This window comes from Melanotaenia boesemani, chromosome 5, assembly GCF_017639745.1.
Source record: "Melanotaenia boesemani isolate fMelBoe1 chromosome 5, fMelBoe1.pri, whole genome shotgun sequence".
Lineage (NCBI taxonomy): Eukaryota > Metazoa > Chordata > Actinopteri > Atheriniformes > Melanotaeniidae > Melanotaenia > Melanotaenia boesemani.
Genome location: NC_055686.1, coordinates 4,546,757 through 4,570,025, shown reverse-complemented (window position 1 = coordinate 4,570,025; position 23,269 = coordinate 4,546,757). Strand labels below are relative to the sequence as shown.

At 41.7% G+C, this 23,269-nt stretch overlaps 1 protein-coding gene and 1 long non-coding RNA gene across 2 annotated transcripts in view; both read right to left on the bottom strand.

Annotated features, from left to right (window-relative positions):
- LOC121640415 overlaps positions 1-23,269 on the bottom strand; it is a 601,409-nt gene that overhangs the window by 421,776 nt on the left and 156,364 nt on the right. The gene's annotated exons all lie outside the window — the stretch shown is intronic.
- Positions 2,132-21,759, bottom strand: LOC121640556. The gene is made up of 3 exons (XR_006010485.1): positions 21,748-21,759; positions 5,980-5,990; positions 2,132-2,198 (listed from the first exon to the last, which is right to left on the bottom strand). It is a non-coding gene; the product is annotated as an uncharacterized LOC121640556 (long non-coding RNA).

Genomic DNA, 23,269 nt, shown 5'->3' with positions numbered 1-23,269 from the left:
TGAGAGCCATGACACGGATAAACTCAGCTCTTGGTTTTATTCCACCTGTAAGATTTTAGATGTTGTGGCTCCTCTAAAATCCAGGTTGCCTAAAACCAAAGCTGAGCCGTGGTTGGATGAAACGACTCGAAAAGCTGAACGAAAATAGAAGAAGGATAAACTTCAGGTGTTGTTCCAGATTTTAAATGACTGCTGGCATCAATATAAAAAAACTGAGAGATGTAAGAAGAAAATATCTGTCTGATATCATTATGTCCATGAGCCTCAGCCCCTTTATTTAAAACAATAGATTATGATCTTAATGTTCCTCACACTGTTCGTATTGATCCCTCAATTGAAGCATGTGAAAGATTTTTAATTTCTTTGTAGATAAGGTGATTTCTTTTAGGGCTGAGATACAGTCTTCGGTCTTTGACCCATCAGTTTCTGCCCCCTGTTCTTATCCTTTTTTACCAGTTTGAACCGGTGTCTTCGTCTTTTCACTGTCAGATTGTTGGTCATCTGAAGCCCTCGGGTTACCCTACAGATGCTCTCCCACCACAATTATTCAAGGAGCTTATTTCCACTGTAGGACCATCGGTTCTTGCTGTTATTAACAACAATCTGTCCTCAGGTCTGGTTCCTAAAGATTATAAGATACTATGTCCAACCACTGCTCATCAAACCAGCCTGGATCCCACCGTTCTGTGTAATTTCAGACCAATTTCCAAACTTCCTTTCATTTCAAAAATCTTAGAGAGGATTGTTTTCTCACAGATAAAGGAGTTTTTAGAGGTAAATAATGTTTTTGAGGTCTTTCAGTCTGGTTTTACGTCTCTTCATAGCACTGAGTCGTCTCTACTGAGGTTTTAATGATCTTCTTTTAGCTACAGATTCTGGTGACCATGTGATCTTGGTTTTATTGGATTTAACAGCAGCCTTTGACACAGTGGATCACAACATTTTAATGACTAATCTGGAGCACTGTGTTGGTATTCGTGGTATTGCCCTGGAATGGTTCAGGTCCTACCTGTCTGAGAGGACATAATCTGTTAAACTGGACCATTTCCAGTCATCCACTGCTCCTCTATCATGTGGTGTCCCTCAGAGGTCCATTTTTGGGCCATTACTCTTTTTATTATACCCCCTTCCCCTCGGGTCAGTTATTAGGAAGCACGCTTAAGAAAAACTTTTAATCTCTCAATGAACTCAAAGCCTGGTTGGCCTTAATTGTATTTTTTTTAGTCCTGGTGCTGCTGGGTCCTTTCCTGTCGACTTGGTCCTCTGGCACAGTATTATAAAGTTGCTGTCCCAAATCTGGATGTAAAAATGGACGTTGATTTTAATCTAGACAGGCGGATCGGTGCAGTGGTCAAATCTAGCTTTTTCCAGCTGAGGCAGCTGGCAAAGACCAAACACATTCTTTCAAAGCAGGACTTTCAAACAGTAATTCATGCATTTATAACAACATGGTTGGAATACTGTAATGTTTTGTACTTTGGTGTCTCTCAGAAACCTCTGTCCCGTCTGCAGCTGGTGCAAAATGCTGCAGCTCGTCTGTTGACTGGAACAAGAAAGAGAGAAAACACATTTATCCAGTTTTAACCACACTGCACAGGTTGCCTGTTCGTTTTAGGGTTCATTTTAAAATCCTTTTATTTGTTTTTAAGTCTTTAAATTACCTTGTCCCACCCCACCTCTCTGAGCTGCTTCACATGTACTCCCCCTCCCGGTCCCTCCGGTCAGCGGGTCAGCTGTTCCTGGAGGTGCCGAGGACGTGGAGGAAGCTCAGAGGGGACAGGCTTTTCTGTGGAGGGACCAGAGCTGTGGACGTCTCTGCCACTGCAGGTCAGACCAGCTTCATCACTGTCCAGGTTTAAATCCCTGCATAGACCATCTTTTCATTAGCGTTTCACTCAGTATGAGTTTGCTTTTTTTGCTTGTTTTGTTTTTTTTTTATTTTATTGTTTTGCTGATTTTATTGCCTTGTCCTTTATTATTTAATGTTTTATTGTTTTAGTTGTTTTATGTTCAGCTCTTTGTCCAGTGGTTGCTGTCCTAAAGTGCTCTTATAAATAAAGTTGGCTTGGCTCTGATCTCATAAACTCTCTAATCTGTGTTGCTTCCTCTCCTGCAGGACAGACAAACACGACGTCTCTCTGCCATGTAGAGCTGGACATGATGGAAACATCGTAGCTGTGAGGTGGACCAGAACTGATCTGGAGCAAGAAGATATTCTTTTCTACAGAGATGGTCATCTTGATCCAGACCACCAGCATCCATCTTTCCAGAACCAGTCAGAAGAAATGCTGTTACATCCAGGATGTGTCACTTTTCTCTGTTTTACCCACTGTGTTTCTTGTACTTTGATGATGATGATGATGGTAATTATGGTCATGATGAAGATTGTGTTTGAAATCTGTTCATTTCATCTGAAACTGAATCTTCTGTTTGTTTCTGTCTATCTGTTTCTATCTGTTTCTATCTGTTCTTTTTCGTTTGTTCATGTTTTCTTTTGCAATTTTCCTTTAAATTTTAATGTAAAGCACTTTGAGTTGTCTTGTAATTCTTTCTTTCTTTCTTTCTTTCTTTCTTTCTTTCTTTCTTTCTTTCTTTCTTTCTTCCTTTCTTTCTTTCTTTCTTTCTTTCTTTCTTTCTTTCTTTCTTTCTTCCTTCCTTCCTTCCTTCCTTCCTTCCTTCCTTCCTTCCTTTCTTTCTGTCTTCCTTCCTTTCTTTCTTTCTTTCTTTCCTGGAATAATTTATCTGTAGCAGGTGAAATGGAAAACAGCTGATGTCTGTGAACAGTGATGCCACAGATTACTTGAAAAAGTAATCTGACCACTGATTACTGATTACTTCTTTAAAAAGTAATCTAGTTACTTTACTGATTACTAAGGTTTAGAAGTAACTAAGTTAGATTACTAGTTACTTTATTAGTTAAAACCCCCCAAACAAAAAAATGACAATCGATTTTTTTTCGCATATACTTTACTGAAAGTGCATTAGTTACGAATGGTGACTTTACAATGTTTTGCAACTTGTAACTTTTAATTGTTTTTCACCTTCTATGAACATAGTCAGTCTCTTATTAACTTTGTAAATCATTCAGTGCTTCTTCCCTACCATCATATACATTAATTCAAATGAATAACAATAAAATAAAGCAACATCTCTCATTAAGCATAAGACAAATCTGCATTATGTTTTATGTTTACACATGAGAAAATAATGAAATAGTAACGGACTTATTAAAAAAAAAAAAATCAATTCGGTTTGGAATAGGTTCTGATGAGGGAAGTGGAGAGGCGGACCTCCCATCATGCACCAGGGTAATAAGTTTCTATATCATATTTTTTTCTAAAGTCATGTGCAGTGAATGATTTGTGTTTGTCGATTTAAAAAAGGTCAAGTTTCAGCGAAGAAAGGTAACTGCATGCTTACGAGTACATAAAATTTCTGTACCACCGTTAATGAGAAGGTGTGTTGAGTTAGATAAATAACTTTCGTCCACGGCGCTTGATTTCAAGTCATATGTGAAAGGAGTGGGGAGTGCCGAAGTAACGCAGGACGAATATGAAGAGTAACGGTAATTTGATTACATTGTAGGACATCATAACGCGTTAGATTATATTTTGTTAAAATATGTAGTCAGATTACTGTAACTGGCATCTCTGTCTGTGAACCATGACTCTACAAGGCCAGCATCAGGTGCATCGCTGTACCTGTTACACAATCGATCTATAACTCAGGACAGAAGTCTTGCAGCAGCAGTTTGCATCTTTGGTACTTTCACACACTCGTACATGTTTACATACGTTTGCCAACTTCTGCCTCAGCCACGAGTTGGATGGTGTTGAAGGTCTGGAGAAGCCCTCTGCAGCAGATGAATGATTGCACCATCAACCTCTAGATGGGGCCGACATGCAAACTGCAGAGGGTCTTGTGATGCAGGAATCAGGGGCTTGAGGCATCTCAGGATCAGTTTCTCCAGGACCTCCATGACATCAGAGGTCAGCGCTACTAAAACTACTTTCCTTAGTCCTGGTTCTGCAGAACCTCCTGAGACCTTTCCTGAGGCTGATGTGATGTTTTCCTTGTACAAGCATTATTTCTCTTTCCTGTAATAAACGTGGTTAAACTTCCCTCATCCAGACTCTTGGTAATGTATTTTTCTCCAACACTCCCCCATCGGAGTCTTCCTCCTTCCTTTGTTGGAGCAGAGCCGAAGCTGAGCCACATGATTTTATTCTGATTTCTCTGCTGTTAAGTTTGTCTGTCAGCAACATCACTCTAAAAGTTATAGATGGGTTTTCATTAAATATCCAGGAAATGTCAGAAATAGAATAAAAGAACAACTGATTAGATTTTCAGGGTGATCCGGATCACCGCCTGGATCTGGGGTTGTTTTTAAGGATTCTTTGCTATGGGGAGATAATTTTGCCGTCACAGCTTCTAACTCATCAGAAAACGTCCAGAATCATTAAAAACAGACAAGATGACATCATGGTAGATGTTATAATCCGACTTTGTTTGACCCGGATCATGTTGGTATTCTGGATCTGGTGGTCCAGCAGGTTCCACATATAGGGGGTTCTGGGTGGGCTGTTGGACCTTGTGGGTTTTTATCAGGTAAGTGACCCTGTGGCTTCATGGAGGTCTGTTCTCTCTGAGTGCTTCTAGTTTATTTTTTGTTAGGTTTCTGTTACGTTTAGTAGTTTTAACTTAATTTACTATTTTATTTATGTCTATATTTTACTGTCACATCATCTCAGACAGTTTTGAATGACTGTTTATTGTAAGTCTGTTTATTACCGTGTTAGCCACAGTTAGCTTCTGTGTTACTGAACGCAGCAGCTGAAGCTCAAACTTGTGGTTTTATAATAAAATGAAGGTTTAAACTGAATGAAGAGATGAGCTGTTGCTAAATGTTTGCAGCTACAGACTGAACAACAACATGAAGAACTGAGTTCAGGTTGGTGTTATCAATCAATCAGTCCGTTTGTGGTGCAGCACAGCAGTGAGCTCAGAGCTGCAGAGGAATGAAACTCAGCTCAGTTTAACGTCCACATTCATGAAGACAGCAGAGTAAAATGAGTCCAGTACTTACAGAGCAGCAGCAGCAGAGATGTTTCCTCCATCCTGATGCTGCTGAAATCAGACCCACTGTTTGCTCCGTTCATCCTCACATCAAAACTTAGTAGCCGTCTTGTTTTATATTTTCTACTTTTAGTGGATGTGAGGTTTATTCCCTAGACCAGTGATCTGAGGTGACTTCAATCAGCAGCTGACTGATGATATTGTTGTTTTATGATGTCATTTTGCTTTGTTAAAGCTAATTATTTTGTGTGATCCAGTGCTTTTTGTCTGCTTTAGGGTGATCAGAATTTGAAAGTTAAGATGCAGTATCTGTTAAAAAAAACACCAATATTTTACACATGCTAAAAAATCCATCACTGTGGGCTAAGCCCCGGATCAGCTTTTATCCTAAATCCGCCCCTGCCAAGAACAAGAGAAAAGCAGTTTAACTTGTAAAGCTAACGCTATCAGAGTAAATCAAGCTGGAAATGAAGCTGGAAACAAACATGCTGCTGTGTCTGGCAAGCTGTTTTAACATTTAATAGCCAGACTGGATGTGTGTTGGAGATATCTGTTATTCAGTTCTTCCTATTCAAAAATAACATTTCACATATCCACAGTTTCATTCTTCTATACACAACTGTAATTTCACATATCCTCTATTAAATTTTTACCAGGACAAATGACGTCACTTTCCCCGCTCATGTCGATGGTGTTTGTCATTACAGACAATCTTTGTTTTTTGAATGTGTATATTGGTAAAGTTGAAACTTTTGTATTTGAAAAAATTCATTCCCTAATTCATTTTCATAGTTCAGTTTCAGTTCTCTCCATTCAAATTCAGATCTGAAATTCAAATTCAGATCTGAAATTCAAATTCAGATCTTAAATTCAAACTTTTCTGCCACACATCCGGGACCTGACGTGAGGCAAAACTAGTCGATCGCAGATGGAATAACGTCAGTTTTGTGCAGTTGTTTTCAACGGCTACAAGCAGAGGGAGGGCGAGGGGAGGATGGCGGCGGGGAGAGAGAGAGAGAGAAATGGAGAAACGCTAAGATTCAGGCCAGCCACTCTTGCTACAATGGCACTTGCCGTTTCTGTAGCGGTAGTTACCATTTCCTCAATGGTCTCAGCGGTTTGACACTGTGGGCTGGTTGCAGACTTTTCACATTAGTGGTAACTCCTAATACAAGAAAAATATGTGTAGGTTTGCAGATTAATCTGCACCTCAAGTGACGTACATACACCATGTAAGCTATAAGGGCCAGATTTTTTTTTGCATTGGTTTGGAAACATTTTAGTAATATTGCTTATTGATAACAATAAACGTGTCATTATTTTTTTTAACACATAAAAATATACTACATATATACGTGTATGTGTGTATATATATATATATATATATATATATATATATATATATATATATATATATAGTAACTTTTCAGATCTGTTCCATTTTGATATTAAATAATCAATGTAATAACCATCATGTAGGCTGAAGATCAAGCCCCTTCATTGTACTTCTTTCTGCGACCTTCATATGCCAGAGGAGGACGCAACCTTGGAAGATTAAGTCCGTTTTGTATTTGGGACATCATTTAGTTGTTTTGTGTGATTAAAACATGAATGGTCTGGGTGAATACTCGATTCTTATTTGGCTGTAGGGTGTCCATATGGACACCTATAAAAGAAGTTCTGGTCAAATAGCCTTATTGTTGTAAATTGTTGTTTTAACGCTAGTTGGTAACTGTGGCAACAGAAACTCGCCGGGCTGCAGACACGCCAGATCACGTCTGTGACGGCGCATCGTTGTGAAAGCAGCTTGCAGGCTTATTGGGCTCCGTCAGTCCAGGAGAAACAAGAATGGAGCAACATTCTGTCGTCCCGCAACGTCCCAACCAGCAGTGGTCAGGGTCCACAAACGTTAAATCTCCGTCCTTCAAACACCATGGTGGACATGCCAGTATCTTTATGAAATGTCACGATCAACGGATACGTGATCTTACTTGCTTGCTGAGACAGAAAGACAGTCGACGACCTATTTAAAATTAAATGCAACATTTCATAAAGATACTGGCATGTCCACTGTGGTGTTTGAAGGACGGAGATTTAACGTTTGTGGACCCTGGCCACTGCTGGTTGAGACGTTGCGGAACGACAGAATGTTGCTCCATTCTCGTTTCTCCTGGACTTACGGAGCCCAATAAGCCTGCAAGCTGCTTTCACAGCGATGCGCCGTCAAAGACATGATCTGGCGTGTCTGCAGCCCGGCGAGTTACTTACTAAAATGTTTCCAAACCAACGCAAAAGATCAAGCTGGTCCGTTATAGCTTACATGGTGTATGTACGTCACTTGAGGTGCACATCAATCTGTGCAAACTTACATATATTTTTCTTGTATTAGGAGTTACCACTAATGTGAAAAGTCTGCAACCAGCCCACAGTGTCAAACCGCTGAGACCATTGAGGAAACGGTAACTACCGCTACAGAAACGGTAAATGCCGTTGTAGCTTAAGTGGCTGGCCTGGATCTTAGCGTTTCTCCATTTCTTTCTCTCTCTCTCTCCCCGCCGCCACCTGGGCCCTCCCTCTGCTTGTAGCCATCGAAAACAACTGCACAAAACTGACGTTATTCCATCTGCGATCGACTAGTTTTGCCTCACGTCAGGTCCCGGATGTGTGGCAGAAAAGTTTGAATTTAAGATCTGAATTTGAATTTCAGATCTGAATTTGAATTTCAGATCTGAATTTGAATGGAGAGAACTGAAACTGAACTATGAAAATGAATTAGGAAATGAATTTTTTCAAATACAAAAGTTTCAACTTTACCAATATACACATTCAAAAAACAAAGATTCAATATCAAATATGGTAGTTTGGATTCAGTTTTTTAAAGCAATTATTCAAACAGGCATATTCAGATTCAAATTGAATGATTCAAATTCAAATATAAAGAATTCAGATTCGCTCCCCAGTGGCACAAAGCTTATCCCATATAATTAAATTGCAGATATCTAATTATAGAAATCTCTAATTCCAATTAAAGATATCTACAATATAATTTTGACTAGTCATAAATCAAAATATCTCCAAATGCCCTTAATTCAACATATCTGCATTTGTTTTTTGAGACATCTTAAAATGAGTTTTACCTGTCTGAATAACACTGTAGATATCTTTAACTAGAATTATGACTAGTCAGAATTATTTTGTAGATATCTTTAACTAGAATTATGACTAGTCAGAATTATTTTGTAGATATCTCTAACTGGGAATATGGATAGTCGTAAATCAGATGTAGATATCTATAATTCAGTTGTAGATTTCTTGAAAGGGATTTTAATAAGAGATATCTTTAATCCTCATTCTGCCTAGTCAGCATGTAATTGCAGACATCTTGTATTGGAATTATGACTCAGCAAAATGACGCTGCAGATATCTGTAAAGGTGGGTGGGAGTGGTGGGAGCGGCCATGTTGGTTGGTTACTTGTAAACAACTGTGCATCGTCTTTGCTGCGTTATGATCTTTGATAAAATGGGTCTCGTGTTGTGTGAAAGACGCCACACTAAGTCACACGACTGTAATGGTAGAAAAGTCGCCACTACGTTAGAGTCTTTCGGTTTCCCACTTGGAAAGCTGTGGGAAGCAGGTTGATGAAGTAACAAAGACGCGTCAGATGGTCTGAGTCGCAGCGGTGAGACGGAACCACTTTCACCACCATCTCCCTTCATGTGTGTTTGCTCTCTGCTTTTTCATAAAGGCAAGTAGGAGAGTGTTTATTGTTTTTATGGTGTAAGTAATGTTAATAAATATACTTTATTTGGCTTTTAAAGTTGTTATATTCACATTGTTTAACTTCACTTGTAATCTACAGACAAAGAGGGAGGGAAATAGAAATGGGTTCATCTGTTTGTGTTTGATCAGTGTTTATTTTGTTTAATCATCTTTATATAAAACATCACAGAGTGAATGATTTTAAAGATGCAGGTAAATACAAAGAGTGTTCTGTGAGATCTGATGGGATGTTAACTGGTTGGATTAAGTGGTTCAGATTGTGAAACTAATGGAAGCATCCGATGTTAACTAGTTTTTTAATAACACCAAACATGTGATTGCAGGTCAACCAGCTTAAGAAATGATGGAGGCTCAGATTGTTCACCATCACTGCTTCTAGGACACACACCAGTTAACCCACAAACGCTGCATGTCTGCACGACGAAGAAGACGGATCAGCTGAGGAAAGAGACGCTGCAAGCAGCAGAGATGGAGTCCACCAGGATGCAGACCCTGGAGAGCTACAGACCATGAAGAGGACACCTGATGCTGGAGAGGAAAGCAGTCAGATACAAACCAGAGAGGAGACATAAGGCTGGAGAAGAAGGTGATCAGCTGATCAGAGGATGGGACACATGAGGATGATGATGAGGATGTATGATGCATGGAAATTTCAACACTGAAACAATATAAAGTGCAATTGTGCTAAAAACAGTGCAAACTATGTGCAAAGTTGTCATGAGCCAGGACCTCAGGGGAGAGTCAGTCGGGTGCTGGGAGTGCAGGACCTGTAGACACACACTGGCAGACACACAACCACCGTTTACAACAGTGTTCAACCGTTTACTTTATTTAGCTTCCTTTGTAAGGACGTTTATATTATTAAAGTTTCTGGTTTACAGGCTGATGCCAGACTGACATATTTGCTTGGATCAGGGCCGGTCCGAGGCCAGCAGGTGCCCCAGGCTAAACAGGAGAACCTACGCGGCAAAATGCTACCGAAACTAAAGCTACATCACTCAGTCACACACGTTTTGTAACTAACGTACAAATCTTTGTCTTTTTATTAACAAACAAAACAAAGTCACACTGAAACACTCCAAACTAAACAAACTGCTACTAAAATGATAAAAATAAATAACATTTAGTTAAAAATAAATAATGTTTAGTGCAAAAATCCAGAGCAAGAAATGACACAAGTACAAATCCTAAAACAATGTAAAATGGTGCAAATTATAACAACTGCTACAATAATGATAAACAAAACAAAATAACACCACTGTGTAAAACAAAAAAATCTATCAAGCAATCAAATGAATCTTTTGAATGTTTCATATGTAAGTTGTCATACAAAGAGATTTAGTTAAGATAATCTCATGTCCTTTCAGCCACTCAGAGACACTCAGTCTGTCTATATTCAGTCATCTTTATCACATTTCTGCTTTCAGCGTTCTTCATTTAGATCTGCTTGCTACAGATCCAAATATTATTTAATAACTGTTAGATAAAAACATTATAAACATAATAGTACTGCAGTCATTATTCTTTGTTGAATTAACCAACATTCTTCACTGAGAAACTCTGGTGAAGACAATGAGGCTGAGGCTGGTGGACATCTTTAGAACTACAATACTTTTTATACACCACACTGTTATAAAGGGTAAATATAGAAAACTATTTTACTTAATCTTTTACATTTTGTTAAAGAGCCACAAATACTTGAAAAGACAACCTATTTTTTTCTTTGGTTGGACTTTAAAGGGTTAAACTGTATAAAAATCTCTAAATTATCATAAAAAATGACAAATGTCAAAGTTTCTTCTTGAATCTAGACAGAAAACATGGAGGAATGAAGTGTGAAGCCATCTCATTAAAATGTGTGCATGTGGATCTGAGCAGTGCAGCATTTAGCTGCTATTTGTCCTGAAACCAGCAGCAACCTGACTTCAATATCTGCAGCATTTCTGACTAAATTCACATGAAAAGAAATGAAGACTTTGTGAGAGCTTCTTCCAAAGAAACACTTTGTAGTAGTTGTGAACACGATGAGGGAAATAAAATCTAACTGTGGCTTTTCTGTCAGATATTGTGATTAAATGTGTTAAATTCCAGCTTCCACTCAGTGTTTCTGCAGAAATATTTGTTTTCCATCAGATTTCTACATGAGATGTGGGACAATATGTGGCGTCATAAACCAGAGAAAAATCTGCATTTTAAAGCTCTCCCATGGAGGTGAAGAATCCTCTTCTGTGCTAGGTGAACATAGAATTGGCCCCTTCCACTTGCCATACATGTCCATCACAGAGACGCAGCTGAACAAGCTGAATCTACGTCATTGGAGGAATTTCTGAGTCGTGTTACGGCTTAAAATGGATCCAGTAATCTTTGTAGGTTTTCTTAACATCAGCACGTTCTCTGAGATGTGAACTTTCAGATTATTTAGAGCGACTCTCCTCATTAAAACCGTCTTATCAGGACATTTCTATGTCTTCTCTCATTTCTGGAGAATTATTCCGTGATGAGGTTTGAAGACGAGACTTCTGAGCTGAGTGTAGCTGCTCCATGATGTTTAAATGACTTTACTTCTTGCTGCTCCTTTTTCATGCAACATCTGATTGAAGATGTTTCATTTTAAAATGAGTTGTGATTTATTGAATGAAATAAAAAGTCTGTCTCACATGGAAGACGACAGGAAGAAGGAAGCTGTAAAACCATGAATGCTGCAGATGTGAAACCTGGACCAGGCGTCGTGTAACATGAATCCTTCTGCTTTGCTGCTAATTACAACGTCTTAAACTGTGGTTTAGATTTAAGAAGGATTGATCGTTTCCATCTGATCTCTCTCTGAGAAAATAGATGAGGAACAAATGTTCTTTTCTTCTCCACAAACATCATGTTTCTGCTGAAACTTTGTGGCAGAAGAAGAATGAAAGCAGTGAACTATTAATGGAGTCTGGTAGCAGCACCTGCAGCAGCTTCCTCACACTGGATCATGTTCAGTGTTTGACTCCCACTTTCTGATCACTGATCAATAAGCCAACACTGATCAATACTCACTGTGGGAGAAACCAACTAAACAAAGCTTCTTCTGTTTCTGCAGCGTATCATGTTTAGTTGTGAGACCTGGTTATAAATTTATATTAACTTGGCACTTCCAGGATTTTCCACTACAGACATGTTTTAACGACTTCTTCCATGAAGATCCAACAGTGCAGCACATGAACCCAGTTCCATCCAGATGAAGAAGTAAAGGAACCAACAGAGTTCAAGATGAAGAAAAACATCCTGCTGCTGGAAAACACTGGAAGCTCTTTAGAAAAGGAAAGAAAATGTTACCGAGGCAGACTGTACAAGGAAACACAAACCAGAAATAAAGTTTCATTACATTTATTGACACGCAGAGACAGACATTTCTTTTTTACTTTATCCATCCATCGTTCTCAGATACCAGGATTACACACCCACGTTAACTGTTACAGCGAGGGAACATCTGGAAAGTTCCCTCTCCTCTTCCTCCAGATGTTACGGCGAGGGAACATCTGGAAAGTTCCCTCTCCTCTTCCTCCAGATGCTACGGCGAGGGAACATCTGGAAAGTTCCCTCTCCTCTTCCTCCAGATGTTACGGTGAGAGAACATCTGGAAAGGTCCCTCTCCTCTTCCTCCAGATGTTACGGTGAGGGAACATCTGGAAAGTTCCCTCTCCTCTTCCTCCAGATGTTACGGTGAGGGAACTTCCTCCACGATGCTGGAAAGTTTGGTCCAGAGTGAGACCTCTGTCACAGTTAACAGGATCTACGGCAGGACGCCTTCATGACACTAAGAGTCTAAAACAAACAACAACAAGATGCTGGAGTCCAAAACACACAGCTGATCAACATGTGACATCACACTGACTCCACTCTGACATCACTGATCACTACTGATCAATACTACGTCTGCAGGCTGGAACAAGTCCTCTCTTCATCCATCGTCCATCAGATCCTTCACTGATATTTTCTCTCTGATCCAAAGTCAGATTGGATCAATAATCAAAGATCAGACTGATTGATCAGCCATCAGAGGAGTCGGATCTGCTTCTGTTCCTGATGTCCTCTGACCCTGGACCTGAACTCTCCCTGCAGAGGAGACAGAAGACAGTCAGACAAGAAAACAAACAAACAAACAAACAAAGAAACAAACAAACAAACCTTTGACTTTGAGCAGAACTGTTTTCCATCTCATGAGAACTCCTCTCCTCCTAACTCTACATCTGTACCGTCCACTGTCACCATGTGTGGGATGTTCCAGAGTCAGACTGAGGTCTCCAGTTTCCAGAGGATCTTGATTCATCTTAGTTCTGCTTCTGTAGACCTGGTCCTGGTCTCCAGGTTGATCAGAACCATTCTGGTACATGTGGACCTTCATTTCTGGTTTTGGTTCTAAGCGCCACCACTCCACTTCAGCGTCTCCAGGCAGGTCAGGTGTAGTTCTGAAGGGCAGCAGGACAGACTCCGCCCCCTCCTCCACCTCCACCTGACAGACTGAGAGAAGAAGAAAATCAGCTGATCAGCTTATTGATGAGTGATCAGAAAGTGGGATCAAACAGTGAGTGAAGATCAGATGATCCAGTGTGAAGAAGCTGCTGCAGAAGCAGATCCATGAAGAAGTGAGTGGATTTAAAGCTGCAGCTGCTCTTTCTTCTTCTTCACATCACAAACATCATGTTTGCAGAGAAGAAGAGAAACTGGATCAGTGAAGAGACTCCAGCTTCACATCAACATCACATCTGAGAAGCAGCTTTCCAGCCTCATTTCTTCCCATCAAACAGCAGCTTTGATTCTCACTGGATCCCACTTTGCTCCAGTTTACTGTCAAATGATGATCAATGAATCCAGATCAATCCCAGTGGAAGCTGCTGCTGACCAGACTGACCTCAGATCTGCTGCTTCCTCCAACAAACTGCATCTCTGACTGGATTTGTTCCATCAGTCCTGGTGGAAGCTGGAGCATCTTTGCAGGATGAAGCAAACGTGACAAAGCTTCAGTCTCTGAGAGCAGAACCACAGCTTTCAGTCACAAATCTCTCCTGATCCACATTCAGCCCGACTTCTGGACTTTAGGACTCCAAACTGGATTCTTCCAGATGTTCCAGCTACATCTACCCAGCTGTCTCCTACAGATGAGCTTCCTCCAGATGTGTTGAGGAGGAAAGCTGCTGTGGTTTCTCCTGCAGCACAACGTTCAGCAGCTGCTTGTTGACTGAAACAGCAGCTCAGACTGGATCCTCAGGGACACCATGGATGCTGCTCATCAGGAAGAGTTCAGCCTCTGGAAGAAGGAAGAGGATTCTCTCTCAGCTCTTCCTGAAGCTGCTCTACATTACTGGCTGCTTCAACATCCTGGAGGAGACCTGAACCCTGGTCCTCCTTCCTCCATTAGTCTGAGCATCAGATGATTTCTGCAGCGTTTGATCTCAGAGATGTGGAGGAGATGTGGGGGCTGCCTCCCTCCAGCTCGGTGGGCCCTTCCTGGGCCTCGGGGGGGCTTGGTCGCCCTGGGCATGCCATCGGGGTCGGGCTGATCCGATGCCGGGCAGGTACCCTTGGGATTACAATGTGTCTGTTGGGTCTAAGGGAGGGGTAGGGGGTAGGGGGAAGGGGGGCGGCAGGAGTCCTGGTGGGCAGTGGGGATGGAGTCTGCTCTCCTTCTCGCTCTCTCCCCTCCCGCCGGGGGCTCCTTCGGGGAGGATTGGGGCACTGTGCCTTGGACCCGACCAGGATGCGTGTGTGCGGCCTGGGGCTCTCTGGTCCCCTGGTGTGGTGGCGTGGGCTGCCGGGGGTGGGTTGGCGTCCGGGGCGCTCGTGCGCTGGGCTCTTGGCGGGGCCGGGCCTTTGCCCCTCTTCCCTCGGGTGGTCTTGGGGGGGCGAGGGAGCCTACAGCAGCCAGCTGGGGAGTTGGCTGCCTGGGACGGGGATCTCTCTCCCAGTTGTGCCCCTCCTCGGGCCCGGCTGGGACGGGGATCTCTCTCCCAGTTGTGCCCCTCCCCGAGCCCCTCTCCTCCCCCGCCACCCCACATCACACACACTACACATAGGGCACTGTGGGGCGGGTGGAGGCGGTGGGTTTGGCTGGGGGGTCCCCATTGCGGGATCCCCCGGTGGACCCCTGTGACTGCCCGCCCCACTAGATTTTAATCACAACCTAGACATTAATATACATTTAGGGCCTCGGGGGGATGGGCACATGGGCTATGGGTGGGCGGAAAGGAGCCACCGAGGTGGCCCTTCCTCCATCCCCTCCCTTTGTGACCTCTCTCCCCCCGATTTTATTTACATGTTAGACACTACCACATTTAACAGTACGGCACTACACACATAACACACACTCACACACACTGAGGGAGTCCTGAGGGGGTCCTGCTGCCTGGCAGCAGTGGGACCCATCACCATCTCATGGCTCCGAATGGGTAAGGGTTGGGGTAAAGAGTTTTTTTTTTGGGGGGGGGGGGGGGGGGGGGGGGACCTGCGGACATGTTCTTGTCCCTGGGGTGCCTAGCCTTGGTGTTGGGTTGGTGTGGTCCACGATGGTTTTGCCTGGGGCGGTCGGGCCCCGTCGGGTTCCTGGGTGGGGCTTTGCTGGGGGGAAAGGGTGGCCCTTGGGCCTGTGGGGCGCCTGCCCTCCCTGCGGCCCGCGCCGCAGCGCCCGGCGCCCGCTGGGCCTGCTCGCCATCGCCCTGGGCTGCCCTGTGCCCCTGCCCCGTCGCGCCGGGGGTTCCGGTCTGGGGACCCCTCTGCTCTGGTCCAGGTGGGCCGCTGCTCTGTCTGCTTTGGCTGTCCCGGGCTTGGTACTCTGTGGATCTGCTTGGCCTTTGGGGCCTCGGGCTCCCCCCGTCCCCCGCTGATGCTTCGGGGTGCGGCGTGATCGCGGCCCCCTTGCGGGTACACATTTCCTCCCTGTTGCATGGCCACACATGCATATTAACACGTGCATGCTCACAAACGTGCTCGTCTCTCCATCCGCTTCTCACTAGATGTAGCTGATGTTTGTGTGTTGGTACGTTCATCTGCAGGTACGTTTGATGACTATTGTAATTTTTTATATTATCATCATTCTATCTTTCTTTCGGTATCATGTAGTACTGTGGTAGTTTATGTTGTTGTTTTTTTTTTTTTGTGATATGTTCTGGGCAGCATAGACAACTGTTATTTCCACATTTTAATCCTGTCCTTCTCTCCCTTTTTTTTTTATTTCTCTCTCTCTCTTCCTCTAGCTCCCTGTCAGGTTCGGCACTGACATATAAGACTAAAGAAAATAAGATTACAATAAAAATAATAAAAATATCAAGGGCAGCCATGTATATAACATGTCTCCCTTGGTAGAGCAAATCTGTCAAGCAAAATATGGCACACAGACCACCATTCTGTATGTTAGGATGTTAAAAAAAAAAAAAAAAAAAAAAAAAAAGAGATGTGGAGGAGAAATTCCCTCACACTCACATTTCCACTTCACACAGCTGATCTGGGTCTCCTCAGCACAGGATGCTGCAGGAAACAGTCCACTGGCAGATCCCAGACCAGCTTCCATGAAGGTTCAGGTCTCCATCTGAGACTCAGTGAGTCCATCTAACACACACTACACCGTCCAACACACACACATGGAGAGGTGTGTCAGAAAGCTGGAAACCAGTTCAGCTGGAAGTGGAAACTGGTCATGTGTGAAACATGTCAGAAAGTCTGGAAGTGTGTGAGCTGAGAAGAAACAGTAGAAGAAGAAATGAGTCCAGCTGTGAGGAGGAAGAAGCTGGATGCTCTTTAAATGTGAGGCTGAAAGAGTGTTTGTCACATCCTCACACACACACACACACACACACAGGTCCCAGTGATGAGCCTCCAGATGGAGGAAAACTCTCCGTCTTTATGTGGGTGTGGATCAGTTCAAGTTTCACTCAGACACGTTTGTGATGGAGCTGCTGTTTGTGTTGGTCTGATGGAAAGAAGAAGTCAGCAGCTCTGATGGTGTTTGATCCCACTGGTAGAAATGATTCCCAGCAGAACCAGTCCCTTTTGTTTAGGAAGGATCCAGTGGAAGCACAGGGGGATTCTGTTGGGGGCCAGGGGAAGTAAGGCCCTCTCAGTGCTTACACTGAATCCTTCCTATGAAGACCTATACATTCCTGGATCAAGGAAGCACAGCGACTTTCTGCAGACTTAGCGAACAAGTTGAACATCAGAGGCAGAAAAACAGAGTTCATACTTCGCACTATGACATAAGAGTAGATGGTGAGTAGCTATGTACTCACCGATTTGGAAGTGTGTGGCTTAGAGGAACAACAATATGTACAGTTGCCAAATGTGTACACCCAACCAGTCATATCTGCAAAGAAAGCCAACATTCCACAGAAGAAATATTTGGTGAAGTGGTCGTATCTGAACAGAGTCCATCTCCCAGAACTTGAAGTAGACATTGACCTTCTCATGGGTGCTAATGCGTACAAAGCTATTGTAGCCCAGTGGAGCTAAGCTTTCTGATTTAAGTTTTCTTTCTTCCTTTCTGCAGTATTTATTTTTGTATAGTTCATTATCGTTTATTTGATCTGTTTTACAAAGCCATTCTCTTATTGGTTTGATTACTTGTCTGTTAGGTGTGTTTGCCATTTTTTCCACTTATTGGTTAAAACTAGAGTGCCTCTAGAGAGAGAGTGGCGCCACCGGAAGCTCAAAACGCTTGCCGATCACGTGGTCCATGTAGCCTCCAAAAGTTCCAGGAAGTGCTTGGCAGCCAATACAAAATAATAGGAAAACTACGATAATCGGTAAATAATGATCAATGAAGGCTTTGCTTTGCAATATTTTTATAGTTGTGTTCATTGATATTAATCATGTTAAGTTAACTAAACCTGTATGACATCAACAGCATGTAAATCGTAATATTTTCTGTTTTTTTAACTTTATCTTTCAGACTTGACTGAGGCATACCAACAGGTGACGACAATGATTTACCAAGTGACTACACAATAAATCTAGGCTCACAGCATAATGATAACTGTTCTTACAGGAAATCTATATCCAATAAATAAAATTTAGATCCCAATTCATTTCAAATAAATGGGTTATCTATTCTTACTTATTAGTATCTACTTGTGTGAATTGCTTTTAAGTCTTAAGACTTATTTTGACTGAGGCAAACTGATAACTACACAAGTCTGGACTCACAATATAATGTGTTCTTACAGAAAATCCATGGCAAATAAATAAAATTTTGATTTCAATTCATGGAAAATACATGGCTTTCTATCACTGTTTGTTAACTATCCCAAGACTTACTCCCTACATATACATAATAAATCAGACAAACACCCTTTGTTTTCCAAATGCATTTAATACCTAAAAGAATTCCTTTACAATAAAACTCGACTAGATCAGCATATCTAGCCATTTATTTTCTCTGCTATCCTTTAATACAGTCTTCACCATGGTATGCTGTGCTGCATGGGGATGCTCCAATCGCTCAGAGAAAGGCGTGCGTATGTATGGCTTCCCCAAAGACAGGGACAGAAGGAAAATATGGATGGCCAAAGTCAGCAGGATACATTTGACCACCATCAGGGACTGTAAAAACAAAAAAATATGTGAGGTAATCATATTAAAACAATGCATTTACACATTTTCAAAGACCATATCATTGGGAAGTTTAATATTTTTAAATTAAACACAGAGAACACATCACGGGGAGATTTATATGGTTGAGGTTGCAGAATGTAGAAAAAAAGACAGGAAACAACACTTAAAAGTGGCCAAACCAGGAAGGTGAAGAAGAACAGTATCCCAGTTAACGTCAGGCAACCCCAGAACTGCTGAAAGTTCTTCAGGACAATGCTGCACGAGGGAAGAGTGATATACTTCCCTTAAGCATCTCTCTGCTTCTCTGCTCTCATCCTGCACACTGAGTGCTGAGTGCTGTCTAGTGCAGCAAATGCACTCAAGTACAATCAGCCACTTATTTTGTATTTGTATATTTTGTTAAGTTCTTAAGGTTAACATGTTTGTTACATTTAACAGGTTAGGTTTTATAGTTGCAAAGATTGTAAACATATATACTAAGAGTATTGTGCTATCTAATACTGTGTATTCATCTTCATATCTTTGTCCATAATTCCACAGCCTTATAAATACATTAAAATTAAATAAAAATGTAACTACAATTGCTCTCCCTACACATTAACCTCGCTATCAACAGCGTTGGATCAATTTATATTGACGAACAGAATTTACATTCATCAGCCTGTGGCATCTGTTGCTATCAGTGTGCTAGCATAAACTTTTATCGGTTTATAATCCTAAATATATTAATCTAGACGGTGACAATCTGTCAACATATTTAATTACTCCTGTCAAGTTGATTTCGATGCACCACTGATATGGAAATATGACTATTAAAACATCTTACCTTGAAGAAGTGTAGCTCTAACAATCTGCTCCATTGAAATACATTGACCGTCGCTTAGCTTTTGCTAACTTCTGGGAACTTTTGAGGGGCTCCATACGCCGCCATTGCTGTAAAAAAACTGAACCATTGCAGTGAACGGAGATGGCGCCACTCTCTCTCTAGAGGCACTCTAGTTAAAACTACGGGTACTTTCATCTGATTGATGGGGAAGTAGATTCTGCCTCCTTATAGACGCGGCTGCAGCAGATTGAGTCAGCGTGAACAAGCAGAAGGCTGACGAGAGGGAAAAAGTTGTTGTTTGGAAAAATAGGGTGTCCTGTAACCAAGTATTTGGTTCAGGAGGAGCAAAGGGAATGTGCAAGACGACCTGGGAGCATTAATTCCTGAGGTTCTAACCGTCTTGGTGAGTTGAAAGAAAGTTAGCGCTGCTAGCTTAAGTAGTAAGCATGGCAGGCACATGTCAGTTCCCCTGATGTGTGTGTCAGTACATGTGCAGTCAAAGCTGCTCAACGGGATGTTTTTGATAATTTAACTGTTATTTAATTGAAGTTTAGAGAGTATTCTTTTATGTTTAACTCAATGGTGCAAAGCTATAACTTAAGATAAAGCTCTTGATTTTATTTTTTCTTTAACACTTAATTGGTTACCTGCAGGGTGCCATTTACTGCAGCTAATATACTGTAAACGTTGTTATTGGTGCGGTTGTTACTAAAAGTGTACTGTAAAACGTTTTGTTAAAAATAGTTTTGAAAGTTGCTTTTAAAATGTTAAACCAGGGATTCAATTGATTAAGAATTGATTGAATTTGATTGTAAACTGAAATTAATTCATGTTTCAACAAGACTAGGAAGATACTTTTCTAGTTAATTGATTAGAATTCACTGGTCAGGGTTTAAAACCATTCCATTTATTGCACTGTGAAGGCGAAAATTTACCAGACCACTGCATAAAGTTAAGCAGTGTATTAAACTTTATATCAAATCAAATCAAATCAAATCAAACTTTATTTATATAGCACCTTTCATACATAAAAATAGCAACTCAAGGTGCTTTACAGAGAGTAAAATCCCCCAGAACCCCAACCCAATAGCAGCAAGCCCACCCCCCACCCCTTCCCATCAAACACACACACATCACAGAGGGTAAAAGCAAGTTAAAAGGACCAAGGAAACGCTGTCATAAATTCTGGGGTCTAGTGGTGTGGGGAAGCACTGAGATAAAACACTGTAAAACCAAATCTAAAACAATCTAAAAACCAACCCTGGGTATAAAAGTAATAGTAATATTGCTAAGACCCATAAAATAAGATAATCCGTGAAATAAGAGAATCAGAATGATAAAACAAATACATAAATGATAAATAAATAGAAGCTGAATACAGCCTGTGTGTTAAGAATAAAGAAATGAGTAAATACAATAATAATAAAAGAAATTATTAAAATTCTAAACTGAAAAGGTGGGTCTTGAGTCTGTTTTTAAAAATATCCACACTAGGTGCTCCCCTCACGTCCTCAGGCAGGCTGTTCCACATACGAGGGCTGTAGAAATAAAAGGAGGACTCGCCGTGGGTTTTTGTTTTTACTCTGGGAACAGTTAAAAGGCCAGTACCAGAGGACCTGAGGGGTCTCGTGGGCTCATAAGATAAAAGCAAATCAGATAAATAAGGTGGGCTAAGACCATTAAGAGACTTAAAAACCAATAAAAGAATCTTAAAATCAATTCTGAAGATGACGGGGAGCCAGTGCAGAGACTTTAAAATTGGTGTAATGTGGGCCCTCTTTCTGGTCTTTGCCAACAGACGTGCAGCTGCGTTCTGTACAAGCTGCAGCTGGTTCAGGTACTTCTTCGGAAGACCAGAAAGAAGAGCATTGCAGTAATCTAATCTGATGTGATAAAAGCATGAATCAGTGTCTCTGCACTGTCTCGAGAGAGAAACGGCCTGATGCGGGAGATGTTCTTTAGATGATAAAACGCAGTCTTAGTTATGTTTTTAATATGTGGCTCAAAACTGAGATCTGCATCTAAAATCACTCCCAGGTTTTTTACTTGATTAAAATGGTTGAGATTGAAGATATGGCCATATTTGTAAGAAAACTTATCCGTAAGAAAACATATTTGTATGAAAACATAATTGTATGTGAACATATTTGTATGTAAACCTATTCACATTTTAGTGTGTATGTGATGAATATCAAGGCTGTATGCAATAAGGTAATTTATTGTCATGCAGGCTGGTTTTTTTTGGTATCTACCCTTTCCTGTTGGTGTTGATCTGGATGGACTCGGTGATTTTGGAATCTCTTCCCTGTGAGGAGATGGCGAGCCACCCCGGATTCTAGGATTCATCTGTCACGAAGAGAAAGTCATCACCTTTCCCTCAAGATTCATGGTGTGGTAGGACCTCCCTGGACCACACAAACATTGACTGTAGGAGACTTAAGCGCGCACCACCATCGCAGCAGACGTGCGAGCGAGAGATATATACATATGTAATTTCTTGTCTTGCTGAGAGCAAGTTACTTGATAAGATGTTTTCTTTTGACTTTTGAACTCTCTTTGGAGAGTCCTCAGGGAAATTTGGGTACCAGCAGCAATAAAACACCAACAGTAAAGCAGGATAAGCACTAAGATATAATATATACAGGTATAAAGTAAAACAGAGGCAATAAGGTGCAAGAAAAGTATAAAATAGAATGCAAAAAAAAAAAAAAAAAAAAAGATAAGTTAAATAAAATAATATAAACAAGCATTGCACACAGTAGAGGTGGTACAGATTCCCAGTTCACTTATTGCGCGTATAAGTTATTGCAACTGTTTGTATGGGTTATTGCACAAATGAATTATTGTGCATGTGTTGTATCAGGCGGACTGCACACCTCCCTCTCCCCCCTCGTTCTCCCCCTCTTGCCTAATGCAGAGTTGTACAGTTTGATGGCTCGGGGGACAAAGGAGTCTCTGAGCCGGTTGGTCCTACTCTTGGGGAGGAGCAGCCTGTTACTGGTCAGGCTTCTCTGTGCACTGATGACAGTGTGCAGAGGGTGACTGGCATCATTCACAATAGCCAGTAGTTTTTTTAGTGTTCTCCTCTCTGCCACTGTCACCAGGGAGTCCAGCTTCATGCCAACCACAGAGCCCGCCTGCCTGATGAGTTTTTTCCAGCCTGTTAGCACACCTTTTTGTCATGTTACCCCCCCCAGCAGACAACAGCATAAAAAAGCGTACTAGCCACCACAGACTGATAGAACATCCACAGGAGTTTCCTGCAGATGTTAAAAGATCCCAGTCTTCGCAGAAAGTACAGACGGCTTTGGCCCTTCTTGTACAGATGATCTGTACAGCATGTCCAGTCCAGCTTGTTATCCAGCCACAACCCGAGGTACAATCTCCACCTTGTTGTCCCTGATGGCCACTGGACGTGGTTGTGGGCTGGACTTCTTGAAGTCTTTGAGGTGTTAAGCTGGAGATGGTTCATCTGACTCCAGGAGGATGTAGTAACAAAGACCACACTGGAGGCCACACAAACAGTCCTCAGAAACTTCTATGTCGACAACTGTTTGAACTCAATTGCCAAAGTAAGTGAAGCTGTTGCTCTAGTGAAAGAGCTAATGACTCAATGTGCCCATGGTGTTTTCTATTTGACCAAGTGAATCAGCAGCAGTAGGGTTCTACTATGCTCTATTCCTGAGCATGAACGAGTATGTGATATCAAAGGTCTTGACTTAAGAATGATAAGCTACCATTGGAATGGGCATTTGGTGTGCAGTGGTGCACCAGTTCAGATAAGTTCAAGTTCAAGATACACCTGTCAGATTAGCCATGCAAGACGAGGCATCTTATCAATTCTCAGCTCAGTATACAATCAAATGGGCTGTCTCACACTACTCCTCCAACCTGTTAAGTACATTCTGACAGACCTCTGCAAAGAGAAAAGATGTTGGGATGAAGAAATCCACGACTGACCACGCAAATTATGGCTGCAGTGGCAAATGCACCCCGACAAACTTTCA